At 46.3% G+C, this 20158-nt stretch overlaps 1 protein-coding gene across 1 annotated transcript in view; it reads left to right on the plus strand.

Moving 5' to 3' along the window:
• PPWD1 (peptidylprolyl isomerase domain and WD repeat containing 1) overlaps window positions 1-20158 on the plus strand; it is a 387705-nt gene that overhangs the window by 176732 nt on the left and 190815 nt on the right. The gene's annotated exons all lie outside the window — the stretch shown is intronic.

Here is a 20158-nt window from a genome sequence, read left to right on the forward strand (position 1 = left end):
ACTGAGCCTATCGGAGACACACACAAGCTCCCGTTGTACGGAGACGTATGTAAGCTAGCAGAAGCAAAAGTGCAATCTTAAACTATTTGAAAGAACTGAAATTGTAGGCTGCTGTTGTTTGTGGGACATAGCTTAATTATGAAAGCAAATTAAGGAGAGCCTTTTAGTAGCTAACCATTGATACGTGTTCAACATCTAGTGATGGGGTGATATGCAGGGGGGCCTTGACGATTCAAATTTCCTTTGAACTAAGAGCTTTGACAATATTTGGTGAGAACATGCTTTCAGCTACGTGTCCCTTACGTTGACAACTTGAGATTATGAGTAATGGGCTTATGCATGAGCATGTGAAGACTATCTGTGACACACATGTAACATGTAGAGTCTGCCCACAGCAATGCAGCGTTGGGTAGTTGCACATGTATTTACTTTATCGGTGTACGGTGGGCATTACAAGGTTCTTTTCTCACGTAAGCAAAGCACAACAGACCTCGTTCCGGTAAAAACAAACATCACGTTTTTTACCCAATGGTTACTTTCCCCTAAAAGAATCAATTCTTTGGATCAAAAAAAGGGAATGGTGTTATTGTTGGGGGTTGGAGGGCTTCAAAGCGGTGAGAATGCTTCGACTTTGTTTTGCCTGTTAACGGGCAAAAGGAAGTCTTGGTGCAAAAAAAGGATGAATAAACCAGCTTTCTGACGGCATTCCCTTCTCGGTGAGTTTTATAGCCCCCATTGATTATCCTTGCTTTGTACCACATAGGAAAGGGATCTTAAAAACCCTTCGGCATCCGGGTTCCTGTCCCAGTAAAGAGAAAATATGGCTTTCTCTTCCACAAGACCAAATAATGGCTTGGGAGACAGCTATTGTTTCAAATACATGCATCTGTGTGCTTGTGCACATGTGCGTGCCAATCAGAAAGACAAGGATATTTGCAAGCATTCCTAAATAAGGAAAATGCATTACTCCTGGCGTCATTGTTTGAAAACACATTGTAATATTTCCACAGGTTCCCAGTTCAACATTGTGATGTTGAATTGTAATTGAAATACACTAGCTCACACAATACGGATATAGATATATAGACACACATTGTATATATCTTCTCATTCCTCTAAATGCGTGTGTTTTTATAGCGATAGGCTTTAAAAAAAGATGATGCAAAAGCCATATTACACTGTTGTTCCACGTACTCCTGGAATCAGTTCACAAATGGGGCGTAGATTATGGACCTTGATTGCTATAATTCCAATCTCAAACAGTTGGAGTTTGATCTATAAACCGTGTTTCTAACCGCACTACACAATAAGAAACCGAAACAAAACCACATCTTCTAAATAAACCATTTAAGAGCATTTAATTGCGACAACACAGGATGGCTGGGGTGCTGGGTGGGGAATGACAGGAAGAAAACGAATCTGTGAAGCCCAAGTAAACCCGTCTTCGGCACATATTGGCAAAACAACTTAAATATGCTGGAGCAAATGCAAACTGTGCACCACTGCCAATGAAATAATAGCAATTAAGATTCATAGGACAGCACTGGCTTGAAATCAGTAACATCTGCACAGTAGAGACGCATAATGTCCTCAACTATGCTGAGGTGGGAAACACACGCATTTGCTTCACTATTAAGCTTGGGGGAAAACCCCATGCAAACTAATCAACTGTCACACCTTTGGACCCAAATAAATAAAGTGGGGAGGGCTGTATGAGAAAAGGAGAAGTAGGGAGAGGCGGGCAAACAACTGAACACAGCCAAGTGGCGGAGAGCAAAAGTGCCAAGCACCGAGAGCTGGGCTGAGGGAAGGGGTAGTAGAAGAGCGGGAAGGCACAGGAAGAGATTTTGAAACAATTAGTGCAGAACAGCTAGGGGGAAGGAGAAACAGACGAGCTGGAGAGGCGAGGAGAAGAAGTTGATGGAAGCAACACGTAATCCTTCCGATGGCAAATGGTGATCACTTTCGCTGCCGCTTTGATATTCTCAGTGGCCGCATGGCTCACTGAGAACAGTGCCCAAAAGGCTGCAGGCTGACAAATGGTGCGCGCGCCCGGCGCACATGCACTGTACCCAATCCCCCTGCAGCCTTTGGGAGCATTTTTTAAAGCCCCACTAAATAACTTGCAATGCATCGCTAACACGATGGCTTAGGTCAGACCTAAAAATGGGGGCAATATTGGTCTCCTTTTCACAGCTGCCAGCCGAAAAAACAGGGTCTTCTGGAGAACTCGGATTCTGATAGAATCAAAATTTTTAAGAGTCAATTTTCCTTAAAACTTTTTCTTTTTAAACAACTCTTTTGGATACACTAGGGTATAGTGCCATGCGAGTGCCACTGCCCTTCTCCTAGGACACAACCTCTGTGAAACAAACTGCTTAGAATATAACTGTTTGCTGTTTAAAAGTAAGTAGGGCACGAATGCAGTTTAGCATTCTGGTTATTGCTTGAAGGAAGGATAAGAAACCTGGTTACCTTTGTCTGTACCACGGATAGCTATGTGGATCGGAGAAAATGCATGGAGTGGTATGGTTGACAGGAGGCGTGCAGGCTGCTTAAATATTGTAGAGATTGGATTGTCAAGCACTAGGAAACAAGAGTGAATGCTGAATAAAACTAGAAATGCGGATACTTTCACGGCGAACGCGGCCGTGAAAGTGAAACTGATCGCGTGAAACTGATCACGATCGCACTGCCTGGCTGAGAAGAGGCTGATAGGCAGTGAGTGGCCGGGGGTTGGAGGTGTGTGTGTGTGTGTGGTTGTGTGTATGTGGGTGTGTAGTTGTGTGTGTGTGTGTGTAGTTGTGTGGTTGGTTGTGTGTGGTTGGTTGTGTGGGTGTGGTTGGGTGTGGTCGTGGTTGTGTGTGTGGGGTTGTGTGGGTGTGGTTGTGTGTGTGGTTGTGTGTGGTTTTTGTTCTGTGTGTGGTTTTGTGTGTGCGTGATTTTTGTGCGTGATTTTTGTGTGGTGTGTGTGTGGTTTGTGCGTGTGTGTGGTTGTGAGTGTGGTTGTGCGTGTTTGTGTGTGTGGTTGGGTGTGTGTAGTTGTGTGTGGTAACATGGGAGTAACAAAGGAACATAAGAGCAACCTAAGGAGAGCAGAGAAAGGAGGAATTAAAGAGGCTGGGGAAGAAATATAAACGTGAAATCAAAGGGAGAACAGAGTATGAGCTTTAGAAGGAAGAAAGGAGCAGGGAACCTGAAGGGGTGAAAGGATAGATCTCCCCCGTCAGTTTGGTCTCCCCCTACTCCGAGGGGAGCTTTCAAATACAGCTTGAAGCGAACTAGATGCTCTCCCCTGTCGGTTTGGTCTCCCCCTACGGGGCTTATGCGAAAGACCAAACCGACGGGGGAGAGCAGCTAGTTAGCCTGTAGCTGTATTTGTAAGCTCCCCTCTGAGTAGGGGGAGATCAAACCAACGGGGGAGATCATCTGCTCGGTCAGCCGGGAAGCCCAGCCCTTCCATGTAACACTAGCGAGCACCTAGCACTGGCAGCCTGCCAGCCTCTGTTGCTTCAGGCTGTAAGAAAACTCATCCATATTCAGAGATTTGAAAATTTTCGGTTCAAGATGTTTACATGCAACCTGTTTTGTTTAACGTCCGCGGAGTGGGAAGCGTTACAAAGAATTGTAAGGGGCACCAAACACCAGAGGCACATTTCACAACAGGCAAACAGGATAAAATGTTTAGAAAAACACATCTATATGGTGAAAGCGGTCTACAATAAAAGCAAAACCTCCCTTCAAATAAGAAATGAAAATGGCCCATTGACACCAGGTTCGGATGTTAAAAAAACAAGCCTTGAGGCTTGAAGTCCGATGCGAGCGAAGAAAGTAAATGCGAGGGGGGTGAGCAAGCCATGGTAGTAAAAGTGAGGGGGGTGTGCAAGCCCTGGTGTGTGCGCGGGGGTTGGGGGGAGTGGAGGCCAGCATCTGTGGTGGAATTGGAAGCACAGATGGAGGCATGCAAAGGGGGGAGGGAATTGAAACGCGAGAGAGGCAAGCAAAGCGCACGCCCGAGCATATGCACTCAAGCTTTAGGCCGGCCATGGCAGCATCTGGTAGCACTTTTTAGGTTTTGCCTCGGCAATGCGTACGAAGTACGCATGCGCTAGCAAAATCTTATGTTTTGCTCTGTGGGGTCGGGTATCCGCCCCCTCCTCGCCCCCTCCTCCCATTGGCTAGCTCCGTAAATGGAGGCTAGCCATCGGGAGCCGGATCTGTTTGTCAATCCCGGACCAGATTCGGGGGCGTTCCCGAGAATTTTTCCAATTTGGTGACGTCAGCCTGTTCTCGGGAACGCCCTGAATCTGGTCCGGCATTGAGCCGGCACCCGCCTTCCTGCTCGTTTACATTGTACCCAGAATGCGATGAAAGCAACAGAACGTTGTAAATTACTCATACCCGACAGGGAACAATTTAAAACACCCATGAAGCTGCAGCTAGTCAATTTTGAGGATTATAAAATTAGCATGTCAGTGATTCTTTCCTGTTGGTAAATTGCCCCTCTTGGAAATGCATGCGAGGAGACTGTTAGTGGGCGGTGTGCGGGCTCCACTCACTCTTCTGACCCTCAACTGTGGTCCTGTTTGCAGTTCTAATGTTGCTATGTACTTGCGCGAGACGACCAAGAAGCAAATTTGAGCATCCGCGAGATAAGAACTTTAGTGCAGCCGTTTCACGATTATAGTCGGAAGCATGAGTCAAGGTGCCTTTGTACTTAATCAAAGCCGACCGAATTTACTTCCCAGAGCGAGTTGGGTGGGATATCAGTTAAAACACACAGAGACGGCAGCACGGAGGGAGGAGCAGGCTCGGAAAGTGGAAGAGGAGTGACCCCACCGCTCCCCTGGGGCTTCTGTTTAATCACCTGCGGGTGCGCATGCGCACAGCCCTCAGCCCTCCTTCGCGGAGCCAGTGCAGAGGTGGCAGCCAGTCCTGGATGAGAGCTGGGAGCTCGCAGGGTCGACGGAGCCGCGGAGACACCGGGAGGCAGCAGCAGGGCTGGGCAGGATCAGCAGACCCGGCGAGGGCAGCGCAGAGCTTCCGGAACGGGTGAGGATAGCGAGAGCCAGGCAGGTGGAGGGCAGCATCTGCGGGTCAGGTGGACGCCCGGGAGCCAGCGGCGGAGTGCAAAGTAAGTACTGCCGCTTAGGCGTCATTGGTCCAGCAAAGGACACTGGGCGCGCGGTTTGTATGGAGGAATCCGCTCCATTGCCGGCGCAGTGGTGTGGGGTCGTAGTTGTGCTTTCTGTGCAGTGTTCGGTTAGTATAGGGTTGAGAATGAGAGGGCGCTCTTATGCAATACCCGCTCACAGCACTGTTGAGCGCAGGTTGTGGTGTGGTAGAGGTGGTGCAAGGGGTGCTGCTGCTAATGGCAACTAATCGTGCCTTTTGGGGGTGACCAGCTTATAACATAAGACTAGAGCAGGCTTCTTCAAGAGTAATAGGTGAACTTCTGGTAGCGTTCCAGTTATCCCCCCGAGTAGGAGGCTTTTGATTGGCTTATTGAATATAGGTGACCCCAAACTGAAAAACATGTACTCAAGATCAAAATGTGTGTATGTTCCAAACTTTTTTTCAGAAACTTAACTTTGGATAAAAATGGTTACATTGCAAAACATGTTAGAAGCTGATATTTGAGTGATGCATCATCGGGGGGGGGCGCTTATGTCATTACTTTGGTACCAAGAGCATTGCAGCAAGTGCAGGTGTGTATTACCCAGGTAGAGGCAAGCCAAAGTGGCAAAGCCATGTTAACATTACCGCTGAGGTGACCACTATTTTGTCTGTTCCGGTGTAATCGTGACTGATAGGGTCACTGTTATAACACATTAGTAGCTCGGGATGATTTGTATTGAACATGAGGAGATCTGTATACACAGACAGAGGGAGATCCCTGGTCCAAAGAGAGCAGCCTCTGAGTACATAACTGCGCCCAAGCTGCACCTGTTGTGTGGGAGGGAGGAAGGGTGACAACACATCGGATATACCTTCAAGATCATTCTACTCCAGCCCCCTCATCCATGCAAGCATTACAACAAGAGCCCGCAGCTCTCCTTCGTCTCTCCTCGCCCCCCTTCCCTGAGCCCGCAGCTCTCCTTCGTCTCTCCTCGCCCCCCTTCCCTGTGCCCTGCCCTGCTATTGTAAATGACAATGCCATTTATTTATGTTAAAAAAAACATAAATAAAAAAAATGTCAAGAGCAATGCCAATAGCTCTAACTTTAACAAAGGCAAAACCATTGCATTGTAAATGCTTGTTTTTTTTTTAGCCCTTACTAAATGTCGAGCAGGCAGCTGCGCTGCTCTAGGCTCGACCTAAAACTGCACAAGGAGAGGGGGGGGGGGGTAGTCTTTGTGTGGCAGGAGCCAATTAAACATTGCACTTTTTGTATTCCACAAAACACCAATAAGGCCTTCAAGTCAGGCGTGCTCTAGAATGAAAAGATGTCTCCATCTAATATCAGAATAGAGTCCAGAAGATGACAAACCTAATGCGATGGAGAGAATGGTGCATGTCACTCTGCAAAACCTGCAAATTAACATCTTTTGCCCACGCACTTCTTCAACCATGAAATCTTTGTTTTCCAGCACATAATCTTCTTCCGTAGATCATAAAAAAAGACACTTAGAAACCGGTTGTGTTCTGTTGAGGAAAGGATGCCACTGAAAAGGCTGCCAACTAATTGGTGAAATTGAAGAACACATATTTGAGGCATAGCATAAGGATCCAATTTATCTTTAAAGCCTGATGACACCAAACAAAAAGTCTACACAGCCACCCAAATGAGACTCTCAGTCCAATCACATATGAAGAATGTGTTTCAACGATGGGCACAATGTGGCTCAGATTCCTAGCTATGGGACTCTCTCCCTTGTCCTCTTGGCCTTGAATTGACTAAGGATTGGAAAAGTCTTGAAAATCTGTTTGTTTCAATAACAGACCTTGAAGCAAAACCTTCAGCCATCAGGGCTCTAACAGGAACATTCACGAACACTGAATTGCAGTTTCTAAGTGCTTTTGATTTAAAACTTTAAAAATCTGTATCCTTGGTACCCTAAATGCTTTTTACCCATCATGCTTTAAAAAAAAGAATTTGTTTCTGGATGTATGCAAATTAGCTAACCTCCAGCTTGCCTAAAAGTGATTAATACTTGGTGGTTGAAAGCCCTCAGGCCAATTCCACGCTTTATAAAATTGCAAAGGAATGCGGTGTATATACAGATGCAGGTCAGGTAACCTATTGTCAGGAGAATGTTCAGCTTAATGAAAGGGGAATGTTGAATCCATATGCGTCCAGTATGAATCATTCAAATACAGTTCAACAGTAATAAGGACCAGTGGCGTAAATATACTTACACAGCTCCCAGATGCGCAACTACAGTCAGATTTCAGGGTGAGGGGGTAGATTCTTCCAGTAATCGGCGGAATGGAGATGCAGGGGTTCTAAGAAGGGGTGAAAACAAGAAAGCCTTGTTAAGTAAAATGTTCTTGTACAGACCTGTGAAGTACTCGGGTGCAACTGCAGTAAGACAGACGCCAGAAAACAATAGCTCCTCTCCCCCCCCACGTGAGCCAGGCAGGGGGCCTGGTGTTTCTCTGGCCCTTTGGCCTTTCACACCTCAGCTCCCTATTCTCTTGTCTGTCTTCACCCCCTGCACTCTGTGTTGCACTAAACAATGTCAGAAGAGGTTGTATGGCAAATGGTGCTCATGTAAAGCGCTCTGATACCTCTGGGTTTTGTGTGCGCTATATAAAACCCTCACCTCGGCTCCCCATTCTCTTGTCTTTCTTCGCCCCCTGCACTCTGGCGCTAATGTAAAGCGCTCTGATACCTCCGCGTTTTGTGTGAACTATATAAAACCCTCTGCTAAAAAATGTTTAATAATCCGCCACTAATTTGTTAGACTTGTTGTATAAGAATGTGCTGACAATCCTCAAGTGCTGTTGAAACCCTGACACTGAAAGCGTTCAGCAATAAATCAAACTTCTTTAGAGTGTCCCCGCATGCCAGCAATCATACCCCTTAATGCGAGTGCAAATGCACAAAGAAAGTGCGAACATCAGCAAAATAGGAAATAAAGGAAAACGATACAGAATAGATTGGTCAGAGTTCACTGCACACAATCATCACCACTGCTTCAACCAAGGTACACAACTCTCATGAAGCAGGAGGGAGATTTCTGAACGCAACACTTACCGCCTGTCCCCGGTTTCACAATCGAAGACCTTAACTTCTATGAACCACTTCAGAAATTGAGGGTGGCGGGTGGGAATTGGAAAGCTAGAGTAAACTCACTGGCATGCTGCGGGCGGTGCTAAAGAAGCTATATTTAACAATTGGCCAGAAAGAATAAGGACCCACCCTCACACATAGTCGACGGCACACCCCGTAAATGAATGCCCCAGCCACACGAGCGGATAATTCGAGCAAATGAAGAGTACGCGCATGGCCATTTTAAATCATCGTTTGGGTTGCAAGCCACCGGAGTCGCTTCGTTCTGACAAAGACTACATATGGCGGCAATAAGCGCTCCAGATGTGGCAAACAAGCAATTTTTTTTTTTTACTGCAAGGACATGGCACTGAAATAAAAAGAACAATGACGCCCCTACACATAGTTGCCAAGTCCCTGCAACAAACACTCGCTGATGTGGCCCTGGTGACTGCTGCATCGGCGCGTGGGTTGGTATGCTCAGCGCGGGGGGAGAGGGGCGGCAGAGCCCTGCTGAACCCATAAAATAACACATTTTAAATGAGGAGGTGAGCCTGCAGAGGCGCTGTAATTTACACCTAGGCACGTTTTAACTGTGCAAAACTGACTGTCCGGTGGCACTAAGCTCCCCACTCTAAGAAGGGGTGAAAAACGAGAGCCTTTCACACCTCGGCTCCCCATTCTCTTGTCTTTCTTCACCCCCTGCACTCTGGCGCTCATGTAAAGCGCTGTGATACCTCCGGCTTTTGTGTGCGCTATATAAAACCCTCCCCCCTAAAAAATTTATAAAACAGATCTGAGGCGGCATGCGGGGTCCTGCTCACCAATGCTTGTGGAAGGTGAGCTGTCAGTGGGGACTCGCGGGTCGCAGGGCTCTGCCTGGTGCTCGAGGCCTACCTGGGGCAAACTGTTGCGGACTCGCTGGTGTGACACTGGTGACTGCTGCATCGGCACATGGGTTGGTATGCTGAGTGCGGGGTGAGAGGGACGGCAGGGCCCTGCATAACCCATAAAATAAAAAAATTTAAAACGAGGAGGTGAGCCTGCAGAAGCGCAGTAATTTTCGTCAGTACTATAACAAAAAGGCCAACCCTGTCCTCCCTCCGCTATTCTACTCCTGCTTGTAAGGTACAGGGGGCATCAAAGCTGATGATTCTGTAACAATTGTAAAGTGCGACAAAACACACACTTCCACTTACCGGCTGGGACTTAGAGCACTTGCAGCACTGGCAGTCGTCCTCTGGTCGTCTTCTTGTCGTCGTGCGGGACTGGAGTGTGCGGTGTGTGGGGCTAGACAAAGTGCGGACAGCATTTTCAATGGGACCTGGCCCCCCCCCCACCAACCCTGCCAACCAATGTGTCTCCCCGAATTTAATGGGGGTGACACACATTCCAAACTGCTTTGTTCTCGGCCAAATCGGAGCTTTGCTTCTAATGCTTTGGCTCCATCAAGCGGCCAAGTGGTGCAATAGCAAAAAGCTGATTTTTACACCGGTAGTGTATTGTCGGGCAGATTCGGTTTTAACCGAATTCCGGACAGCCTACATATAATGATAGCACTGCTGTGAGTGGAAGAACACAACTGACTCCACAGCATCACAGAACAAACAGTTGGGCACCTCCGGTGGTGTATTTGTGTGAAGTGAAATCATAATTCCTGGATAAACTGTGTGATCTTAGTCAGATATTTTATTTCATCCAAATGCCTTTTTCTTCACTTTCCAGCATGATAGCACTTTCAAATATGTAAGTTCAGGATATCAGATGTACAAAAACCTATTATGATTTCTTTAATATACTTTAATTTTGCTCTAGGATAGTCCGGGCCACTTACAGGTTTTACATGAAAACTGTGTTGCCTCTTAGTTCACTCTTAGTTTAATAAGTATTTCTCAGTTTAGTCCAAAAATGTTAAAGGAATACAATTTTTTCTACTTTTGAAGAGATCTCAGCATATTTTGCTTGTTGTTTGCTGTGTGATTACATTGCAAACATTTTCAGAGTTCGGTGTGCACTGACTAATAGAGCCAAGCTGGACCCTTGGCTCGGCTGTCCCTGTTAATTTGTTTGCTCGCCCACATCCACTCAGCGAAATAAAGTATTTGACTAGGATCACACAATTTCATCAAGAAGGCAAGCTGGGATTGAGCCCCATACCAGTTTGATGCTGTGAAATTCAACAACTAGATGGTATCTCCGACATCAAAGTTGAACGATTTGTACTTAATTTTGCCAACAGACGAGCCAAAGATGACTACTGGATCCCAGCAACAGAATGATTGCAGCTACATGTAGTATAGCACTACACTCCCTCTTGGTGATAATAACAGGCATTACTGTTTGCCAGTTATGGGGAATTACTCATTCTGACATTAGAAAGATTTGTGGCTTAGAGAACGTGCTCGGGTTGACCACAGACCGCTAAAACAGGTGCATTAGCCCAGTAGGCTATCAAATCAAGCTCCGTCACGCTCCGCTGTCTGATATCCCAACAGCAGAGAAGGACCTCTCTCGTCATTTCACATATTTGTAAACAGGAACTTGCCAGGAAACTGCGAGAAAACCAAAAAGGTTAACCGGCTACCACAAAACACTGCATTGTTCTCAAGTTCTGACTTAGAACCTAGAGGCATCTTCCAAGTACCTGAAACTACACCCGGGCGAGCTCGTGAGGGTGCAGGGTGGAAGGCGAGCCAAGAGGCGCGTGCAGTGCCGCCTGTGGAGGGGTACTGCCGATGCAGAAGGCAGCGGAGAAGGAAGATGTGCCAGGAAGGAGAGTGGCATGCTGCTGCAAGGACCACACAGAGATAGCAGGAGGCCGGGCACTGAATTGTTCTCGCGGGAAAGTGGCACGTTCCCAGTTGTGCTAAAATGAAGGTGCGACCAAGCTGCACGGAGACCTACATAAAAATCCTGAATAGCATTAAAAACAAGCATCTGTAATTTCAAACGGTCTGGTGATGGCTCTCAGCTCTTCAGCCCTATGACAAAGCTTGTTCTGTTGCGTCATTGGTTTGGTAAACCTTAATTGTAGAGGGAGCTGCTGGACCCAAGCAAATAATATAATATATATATATATATATATATATATATATATATATATATATATATATATATATATATATTCACTGAAAAAACCATAGGTTATAGACCATATATAGTTAGGAATTAGCATTTACAAAACCTTGAAAATTCACTGAAAAAACCATAGGTTATAGACCATATATCGTTAGGAATTAGCATTTAAAAAACCTTATTTTACTCACACAAAACCATTGAAATTCCATATATAGTTAGTTGCACTAACTATATATCGCGCACCCGCAATCCACTGCTGATGATGTCACATATTACATCATTCATGACATGGTCAGTGACATCACTGATGACATCACTGATGACATCTCAAATGACATCACTGATGACATCATCCATTGACTGTGTGTTTCTGTAAAGTTTAAATATGTTTTACATATTGAAGAATGAGTAGATGTATAAGTGTCTGGATGAAGGATTTAGGTGCGTGACTGACTGTATGAGTGAGTGATTAAATGTGTCTCACTGAGTGCATGGGTTAGTGACTAAACTGTCTTAATTTGTGCATCATTATGTCTGTTGTTCTGTAAACTGCTGCATGTGTTGATCAGAGCTATATGAGTAACTATATGGGTTATTGATTGATTGTCCAAGTATTTGTATGGGAGACTGAGTGTGTGTGTGGCTGGCTGGGAGATGTGACTCTGTGCAGATCAATGTGTACTTGTATCAATGATTGTATAAGAGAGTAAGTATGTGTTAGTATATGTTTGAAAATGTAAGGTACTCTATGTTTAAATGGAAAATGGAAAAAATAGAAAATGGAAGTGTGATTGATTCTTTACAGGACTGACTAGGTGTGTGAGTAACTCCATGGATGAGTGGCAGAGTGTGAATGTCTGTATAGGTGTATGAGTGCATATGATAGTGTTGTAAAGATGAGTGATTGTATGTATGAATGATTGTATGGGTGAATGAGTGAATGTGTGTGTAGACGTAGGAATCAGTGAGTGCGTATGTAGTAACTAGTATTGGTGTGTCAATGGTTTCAAAAATTATACTCTGTATTTAACACTGGGTGTAACAGAGGTTATATTAAAGTGTGAGGAGATGCATTGTATTGTCACATGAATGATATCATCAGTGATGTGGTCATTGATGTCAAATGAGATGTCATCAGTGATGTCATCAGTGATGTCATTTGAGATGTCATCAGTGATGTCATCAGTGATGTCACTGACCATGTCATGAATGATGTAATATGTGACATCATCAGCAGTGGATTGCGGGTGCGCGATATATAGTTAGTGCAACTAACTATATATGGAATTTCAATGGTTTTGTGTGAGTAAAATAAGGTTTTTTAAATGCTAATTCCTAACGATATATGGTCTATAACCTATGGTTTTTTCAGTGAATTTTCAAGGTTTTGTAAATGCTAATTCCTAACTATATATGGTCTATAACCTATGGTTTTTTCAGTGAATTTCAATGGTTTTTTAATAGCAAATATCATAAGCTGTCGAATGTCAAGTACGTGGTAAGTAAAAACATTTTCGTGTTTATGCACACTGATCTGCTTTGAATGCTGGCCCCCCCCCCTCCCTCATTTCTATTAGGAGTACTCTCTCTTTGCAGATAGTGAAGGGTAGTTAACGCAGGCCTTTGCCCCCGTTGTAATCCGTCGTGCCTGCTTCTCTCTCCATTTGATTGATTGTTCTCTTTGGTTCATTCTCTATTTACAAACAAGCACAGAGTCGCAATACTCTGTTTAGTCTTTGCAGATAGCGAAAAATCGTGTAAAAAAACAAAAGGAATCGAGCAAAATCAGTAGGCCACTAATGGGATCTCTTTTTGACCTCGCTAAAATAGAAACATTAAGAACAACCCCTCATGACAAATACGAAACTAGTGAGATGAACTGAACTCCACACCATGATGGCTGCAATACAGCTCGGCTCCGCCACCCACCCCGCCCAAAATAACGATAAAGAGCGGCTGCCATGATTGCTCGCGGAATGGCCACGACGGAGCTACGAAATGGTGGTGCTCTCATGCTAACGCCAGCTTCAGTCTGAAACATCCAGAAACACTGTAGACTACCAATTCGATCAGTTCCGGTAGCGCCCCAATGTAACCCGGTAGAGAAGAACTAGCCCTCCCCTCTTTGACTGATGGTTCTTGTTGCCTGTCCCTTCTGTTCTCATTTAACAGAACTATTTAGCCTGCTGAAAGGGGTTGTGTTCCGACCGCTGGTTGGTGGAGACATTTTGACTATATTCTGGACCTGCGTTGTCGCGTAATGCGTCATATGACGCGCCGCGTTAGCGCATCCGGAAGTCATCCGGGGCGCGACGCGCAGCGCGTAACGTAAGCATAACAGGTCATGTGACTTGTTAATAAAACTTTTCATTGGTTCATTTTACTTTTCTTATTTTAATGATGAAAGGCTTGGTCATATGACCTAAAAATTACGCTTTTTATTACTTCCGAACATTATTTTTTCTTAAATATATGTTATAATGTTCCAGGCTAATGTACTTTCCCGGAAAATTTACAACTGTCCTGCAAGTAAAATATATTCTTTTTTCGAGAAAAAGGGCATTTCTTCGTCCCATGACGGAGCCGTTGAGCAAAAGGGGGTCGACCTGCTGTCTTAGTCGCCGATACGCCTGAATATGAGATTCTTATCGATCACTTTATGTTGCAGGAGTAGAAAACACAACAGCCCTTGACCATTTATCTTTACTGCGTTCCTGCGTATTATACCTTTTACCCTTCATGTAATTGGTCTGCTTTATTTCACTTGCCTTTTAATGATTCTAAAACAGTGACTATTATTAAAAACTTTACCAATGTATATACTACTACCATGTTTTCTTTTAAAAACCTTTATTGTGAAAATTTCATTATACAAATACGAGCCTATAACCACGTGGGCCGGCCACGGAGCAAACTGTAATCGTATATGATGAGTAGACATTTACACTGTAGAGGAACGTAACGGGCGGGCCATTAGGTTGCAAGAACTAAGGTGTCTAACAGTTGCGGAATCGGTGGACGTACATTTTATAATTAAAATACGACAGGGCCAGTTACAATAAAATTATCTAGATATACATTTGCGGGCAAGTACCAAGCGCGACGTTAATTCGAACTTTCAATAGTACAGTAATCAATAACACATCAGAACTTAATATCAATAGGGATGTCGAAATACTCAATCAATTCTCGTCCCCGCCCGCCATGTGCTTCAAAACTGCATACGTATCTCGTGATTTCAAGGTTCTGCAACCAGTACACAACAAGGAGTTACGAGTCCCATTTATTCCGGCGCCATTTTGGGCGAGGACGGGCAGGTCCAGGATATAGTCAAAATGTCTGTACCAACCATCGACTATGATGATGTTCATATGCTGTATTTATAGAGTAACACTCATCTGTCCACATGAAATTAATTTGCCACAATCTAAACATGTCATTTTAATCTTTCCAAAGTTCTTCTAAATATTTGGGACCGTTTCCCTTGCCTCTGATGCTGTCAGTGCCACTTCTTTGATGAATGTACTGGCAGGTCGGGGGTTCTCCTCCAAATCTCTTTTATACAGCACTATAATTAATTGGTGCCACCTCTCCATATGACGATGCATGGTATAGTTACCATAACTATATTTTTTTTCGGTTCCTCTGGAGAGTACATCGTGGCAGATGAAGCGTATAACGTACCGGGCATTTACCTTTTTTTGCATGTAGAGGAAAGGAAAAAAAATCGAGCGGCCGAGTTCTAAGGTGTCCCAGGGCCATTTTAGTGGACCAGGCCCAAATCCAAAGAACAGGCCGCCATTTTGAGAGTCCTGTTGCAGCCGCCTGTCGCTGTAGCATCAAGAGCGGCCAAAACTCAGCTGAATGGCAACTGAAACGGTAAAGGGGCGCCCCACTACAGCAGACGAGCCTCCACCTAGGAAGGCCCGTTCACGCCGCCTCCCCCCCCCCCTTCGGGCACCCCACGCCGTTATTCGAAGCAGTATTGTAGGATGGCCACACCAGTGCAGCAATTTGCTAGACACCACCTCGGTGGTAACCGAATCTCAGCGCCTTGTGGTGTCTTCTATTCAGAAAACATTGTTGTGCTGCCTTCGACCTATTCGCCGCAAGTGCGCACGCAACTCAGCTGCATAGCTTGCTAGACACCACCTCGGTGCTAACCGAATCTCAGCGCCTTGTGGTGTCTTCTATTCCAAAAATATTGTTGCGCTGCCTTTGGCCCCATTCGCACATCGGTCCGCTACTGCCGCCATCTCACAGGCCAACGGGGCGCCCCACGCCGACTTTCAGCATTGTAGGATAGCCACACCAGTGCACCTTACTAGACACCACCTCGGTGCCATCCGGATCTTGGAATCTCAGCGCCTTGTGGTGTCTTCTATTCAGAAAATATTGTTGCGCTGCCTTTGGCCCCATTCGCACATCGGTCCGCTACTGACGCCATCTCACAGGCTAATGGGGCGCCCCACGCCGAGTTTCAGCATTGTAGGATGGCCACACCAGTACAGCAACTTGCTAGACATCACCTCGGTGCCATCCGGATCTTGGCATCTCAGCGCCTTGTGGTGTCTTCTAGTCAGAAAATATTGTTGCGCTGCCTTTGGCCCCATTCGCACATCGGTCCGCTACTGACACCATCTCACAGGCCAACAGGGCGCCCCACGCCGACTTTCAGCATTGTAGGATAGCCACACCAGTGCACCTTACTAGACACCACCTCAGTGCCATCCGGATCTTGGAATCTCAGCGCCTTGTGGTGTCTTCTATTCAGAAAATATTGTTGCGCTGCCTTTGGCCCCATTCGCACATCGGTCCGCTACTGACGCCATCTCACAGGCTAATGGGGCGCCCCACGCCGAGTTTCAGCATTGTAGGATGGCCACACCAGTACAGCAACTTGCTAGACATCACCTCGGTGCCATCCGGATCTTCGCATCTCAGCGCCTTGTGGTGTCTTCTAGTCAGAAAATATTGTTGCGCTGCCTTTGGCCCCATTCGCACATCGGTCCGCTACTGACACCATCTCACAGGCCAACAGGGCGCCCCACGCCGACTTTTACCATTGTAGGATGGCCACACCAGTGCCACAACTTGCTAGACACCACCTCGGTGCCATCCGGATCTTGGCATCTCAGCGCCTTGTGGTGTCTTCTATTCCGAAAATATTGTTGCGCTGCCTTTGGCCCCATTCGCACATCGGTCCGCTACTGACGCCATCTCACAGGCCAACGGGGCGCCCCACGCCGACTTTCAACATTGTAGGATGGCCACACCAGTGCGGCAACTTACTAGACACCACCTCGGTGCCATCCGGATCTTGGCGCGTTGTGCTGCCTTCGGCCTATTCGCACATCGGTCGGCTACTGACGCGAACTCACAGGCCAACGGGGCGCCCCACGCCGACTTTCAGCATTGTAGGATGGCCACACCAGTGCTGCAACTTGTTGGACACCACCTCGGTGCCATCCGGATCTTGGCGCGTTGTGTTGCCTTCGGCCTATTCGCACATCGGTCCGCTACTGACGCCGCCTCACGTGCCAACGGATTTTCTACGCTTTTTATACCCTATGGCGCATAACAGGTCATGTGACTTGTTTATAAAACTTTTCATTGGTTCATTTTACTTTTGGTTTCCTAATGATGGAAGGCTTGATCATATGACCTAAAAATAACACTTTTCATTGGATGAAAACTTTTTTTTTTCCCAAACGATGAAAGCCCCACCTTGTTTCTGGATGTTTCACACTGAAGCTGGCGTCACCATGAAACCACCACCATCTCGTGGCTCCGTCGTGGTCATTCCGCGAGCAATCATGGCAGCCGCTCCCCACCAGAAGCCTGCAGGAGTCGGGGGCCCCCAAAACTTTTGTTGAATCCTCAAGGCGGAGGGGACGCTTTCGAGAATGGGGTCCAAGACCTAGCAGACAAGCGTCCGATTTGCAAGGTGTCCCAGGGCCATTTCAGTGGACCAGGCCCAAAAAGAAAAGAGCCTGCCGCCATTTTGAGAGTCCTGTGGCAGCCGCCTATCGCTGCACCGCAAGAGTGGGAGCAACTCAGCTGAATTGCGGCTTTTGACACAGTGGACCAAAAGCGGACGGAATGGCAACTGAAACGGTAAAGGGGCGCCCCACTACAACAGACGAGACTCCACCTGGAGAGGCCCGTTCACGCCGCCTCCCCCCCCCATCCCCCCCCCCCCCCCGGGGCGCCCCACGCCGTTCTTCGGAGCAGCATTGTAGGATACCAAAACCAGTGCGGCAACTTACTGGACATCACCTTGGTGCCATCGTTCTGCTGCCTTGGAACTATTCGCACAACAGTTTGCTACTGATGACCCACCCCCCGCGACGCCCCACGCCGGATGCCGAAATCAGTGCGGCACCCAGGCAACATCACCTGGGTGCCGTCCAGAAATCTGGACGTTGTGCTGCGTTGGGACTATTCGCACAGCCGACCGCTACTTCGTTGTTTTTCCCTAAAAATGTTTATATGTTTTTACTGTTTTTGTTTTGTTGTATATATTTATAAGTTATTAAAGTTTTATAATCTTACTACTGTGTTGGAGTGCTATATACTTTTTAATGTGACACATAATTGTAAAAACTTTGATGTACAAAGAGTCATCCCTGGAATCTTCCGCTTCAGGCTCGGTCCCCTCCCCAATCACAATACAGGATGTTTTTCAGATAGTAGGAACGCGTGTGCTGTGACGGATCTCATCGAGTGTGGGCCTTGATCTACTATAACTCCTTTGAAGAGGGGTGATTCTTTACAGCTGGGGCCATAAACTACATCTGCAGGGCTATCTGATAGCCTAGGACCGGCCTGGACAATTGGACACAGAGGAAAAGGAGTGTCAGAGGGTGCGGTAGTGAATAGGGCGAAAGGGAGGTGTCGGGCGGGCACAGGGTGTGATTCTCAGGGAAGAGCAGCGCAGATGGGGGGAGGTTTATTACCCATGCATAAGACAGAGAACGAGGGTGACCAGTGCCTGGGGGAGATGCTTGCGAGGGTGGGGAGCCATGCTAAGGATCGACAGCGTGCAGAGAGTGGGTCTGGTCAAGTCATCTAAAATGGCTGCCGTGCACAACAAAAGTGTGGCATTTGAAAAAAGGCAAGATGGCGCAGACAATGTTTTTCAACACTTCCTGATTTCCTTCGAATCGAACGTTAACAGACGTTGGGGCATATTACCAAAGTTAAGCGATATTTATCCCTAACGATGCTTAGCAACAAATTTTTTACCGCTAAGCATCGTCAGAAATTATCGCAGATAAACCTTGCTATTATCAAGGTTTATCGCAAATGCCATAAACGACCGCAATGCATTAATATCGCTGAAAACTCACCGATATTCATGCATTACCGAGCTAATGCTCTTAGCCATGTTATCCACCTCCCATTGGATAACATGGCTAAGAACTGCTCAGGGCAGGTGGTAGCTTTTGGAGATATTCGCGCTTAGCGCGAATATCTCCAAAAGTTGGTAATAGGAGATAGCGATGTTAGCGACTGTTTCCAGTCGCTAACATCTTGGCATGCACACTTTGCATGTCATTAGTGATAAATATCACTGACATGCAAAGTGGGGCCCAAGATGGTCAATATCTCCTACTAGCGGTCGCTAACTGGTGTTAGCAACAGCTAGGTAATACAGAGATAATTTTATCTCCGCGAAGCGGAGCGCTGTTACAGATATATATCTTTTTTTGAACGTTATTTTCTCAAAATCCACTGAAGCACATATATTGAGACCTAGCAAAGGCACATGGAGCTACCAGTCCCTACAATTTTGCCAAGTTTCGTGCAAATCCATTCAGCCGTTCGATTATTATTATTTTTTTTTGCCCCGCGGGGCCCTTTTAAAACCTCCACATCAAACCTAGGGGGTCAGGGAGGATCTACTATGCCCCCTTATGGTCATTTGCCCCTTCGCTTTGGCCTCCTCTTGTCTCTCGATCCTACCGAGAGACAAGATGGCGGCCGCTACGGACTGTTTGGAATGTTTACAGACGCCGGAGAACCAATCAGCTTCGCAAAGCTCCGTTACGCGAAAAGTACGCGAAGCGGAGCGCTGTTACAGATATATATCTTTTTTTGAACGTTAATTTCTCAAAATCCACTGGAGCACATATATTGAGACCTAGCAAAGGCACATCGGGCTACCAGTCCCTACAATTTTGCCAAGTTTCGTGCAAATCCATTCAGCCGTTCGATTATTATTTATTTATTTTTTTTGCCCCGCGGGGCCCTTTTAAAACCTCCACATCAAACCTAGAGGGTCAGGGAGGATCTACTATGCCCCCTTATGGTCATTTGCCCCTTCGCTTTGGCCTCCTCTTGTCTCTCGATCCTACCGAGAGACAAGATGGCGGCCGCTACGGACTGTTTGGAATGTTTACAGACGCCGGAGAACCAATCAGCTTCGCTTCACAAAGCTCCGTAACGCGTAAAGTCCGCGAACCGGAGCGCTGCCTGGTCCGCTGTTACAGATATATATCTTTTTTTGAACGTTAATTTCTCAAAATCCACTGGAGCACATATATTGAGACCTAGCAAAGGCACATCGGGCTACCAGTCCCTACAATTTTGCCAAGTTTCGTGCAAATCCATTGAGCCGTTCGGGCTAAAAGTGAGGCCAACCGCCCTATGGAAAACTCAATGTTAAAAACACGTTTTGGGACCCCCCTTTTTTCTCGGCCCCCCCTTGACGACCCCCCCCCCAAATTTTCAGGGGCTGCTCAGAAACAAAATGTTCCATTTTCCTGAAAATTTCAGCCAATTCCGTCCACAAACGCCAAAGTTATTAGACATAGAATTTTCAAAAATCCCATAGAGAAAAAATCCTAACTATATATACCT

This window comes from Lissotriton helveticus, chromosome 2_1 (genome assembly GCF_964261635.1).
Source record: "Lissotriton helveticus chromosome 2_1, aLisHel1.1, whole genome shotgun sequence".
In the NCBI taxonomy this organism is placed as follows: Eukaryota; Metazoa; Chordata; class Amphibia; order Caudata; family Salamandridae; genus Lissotriton; species Lissotriton helveticus.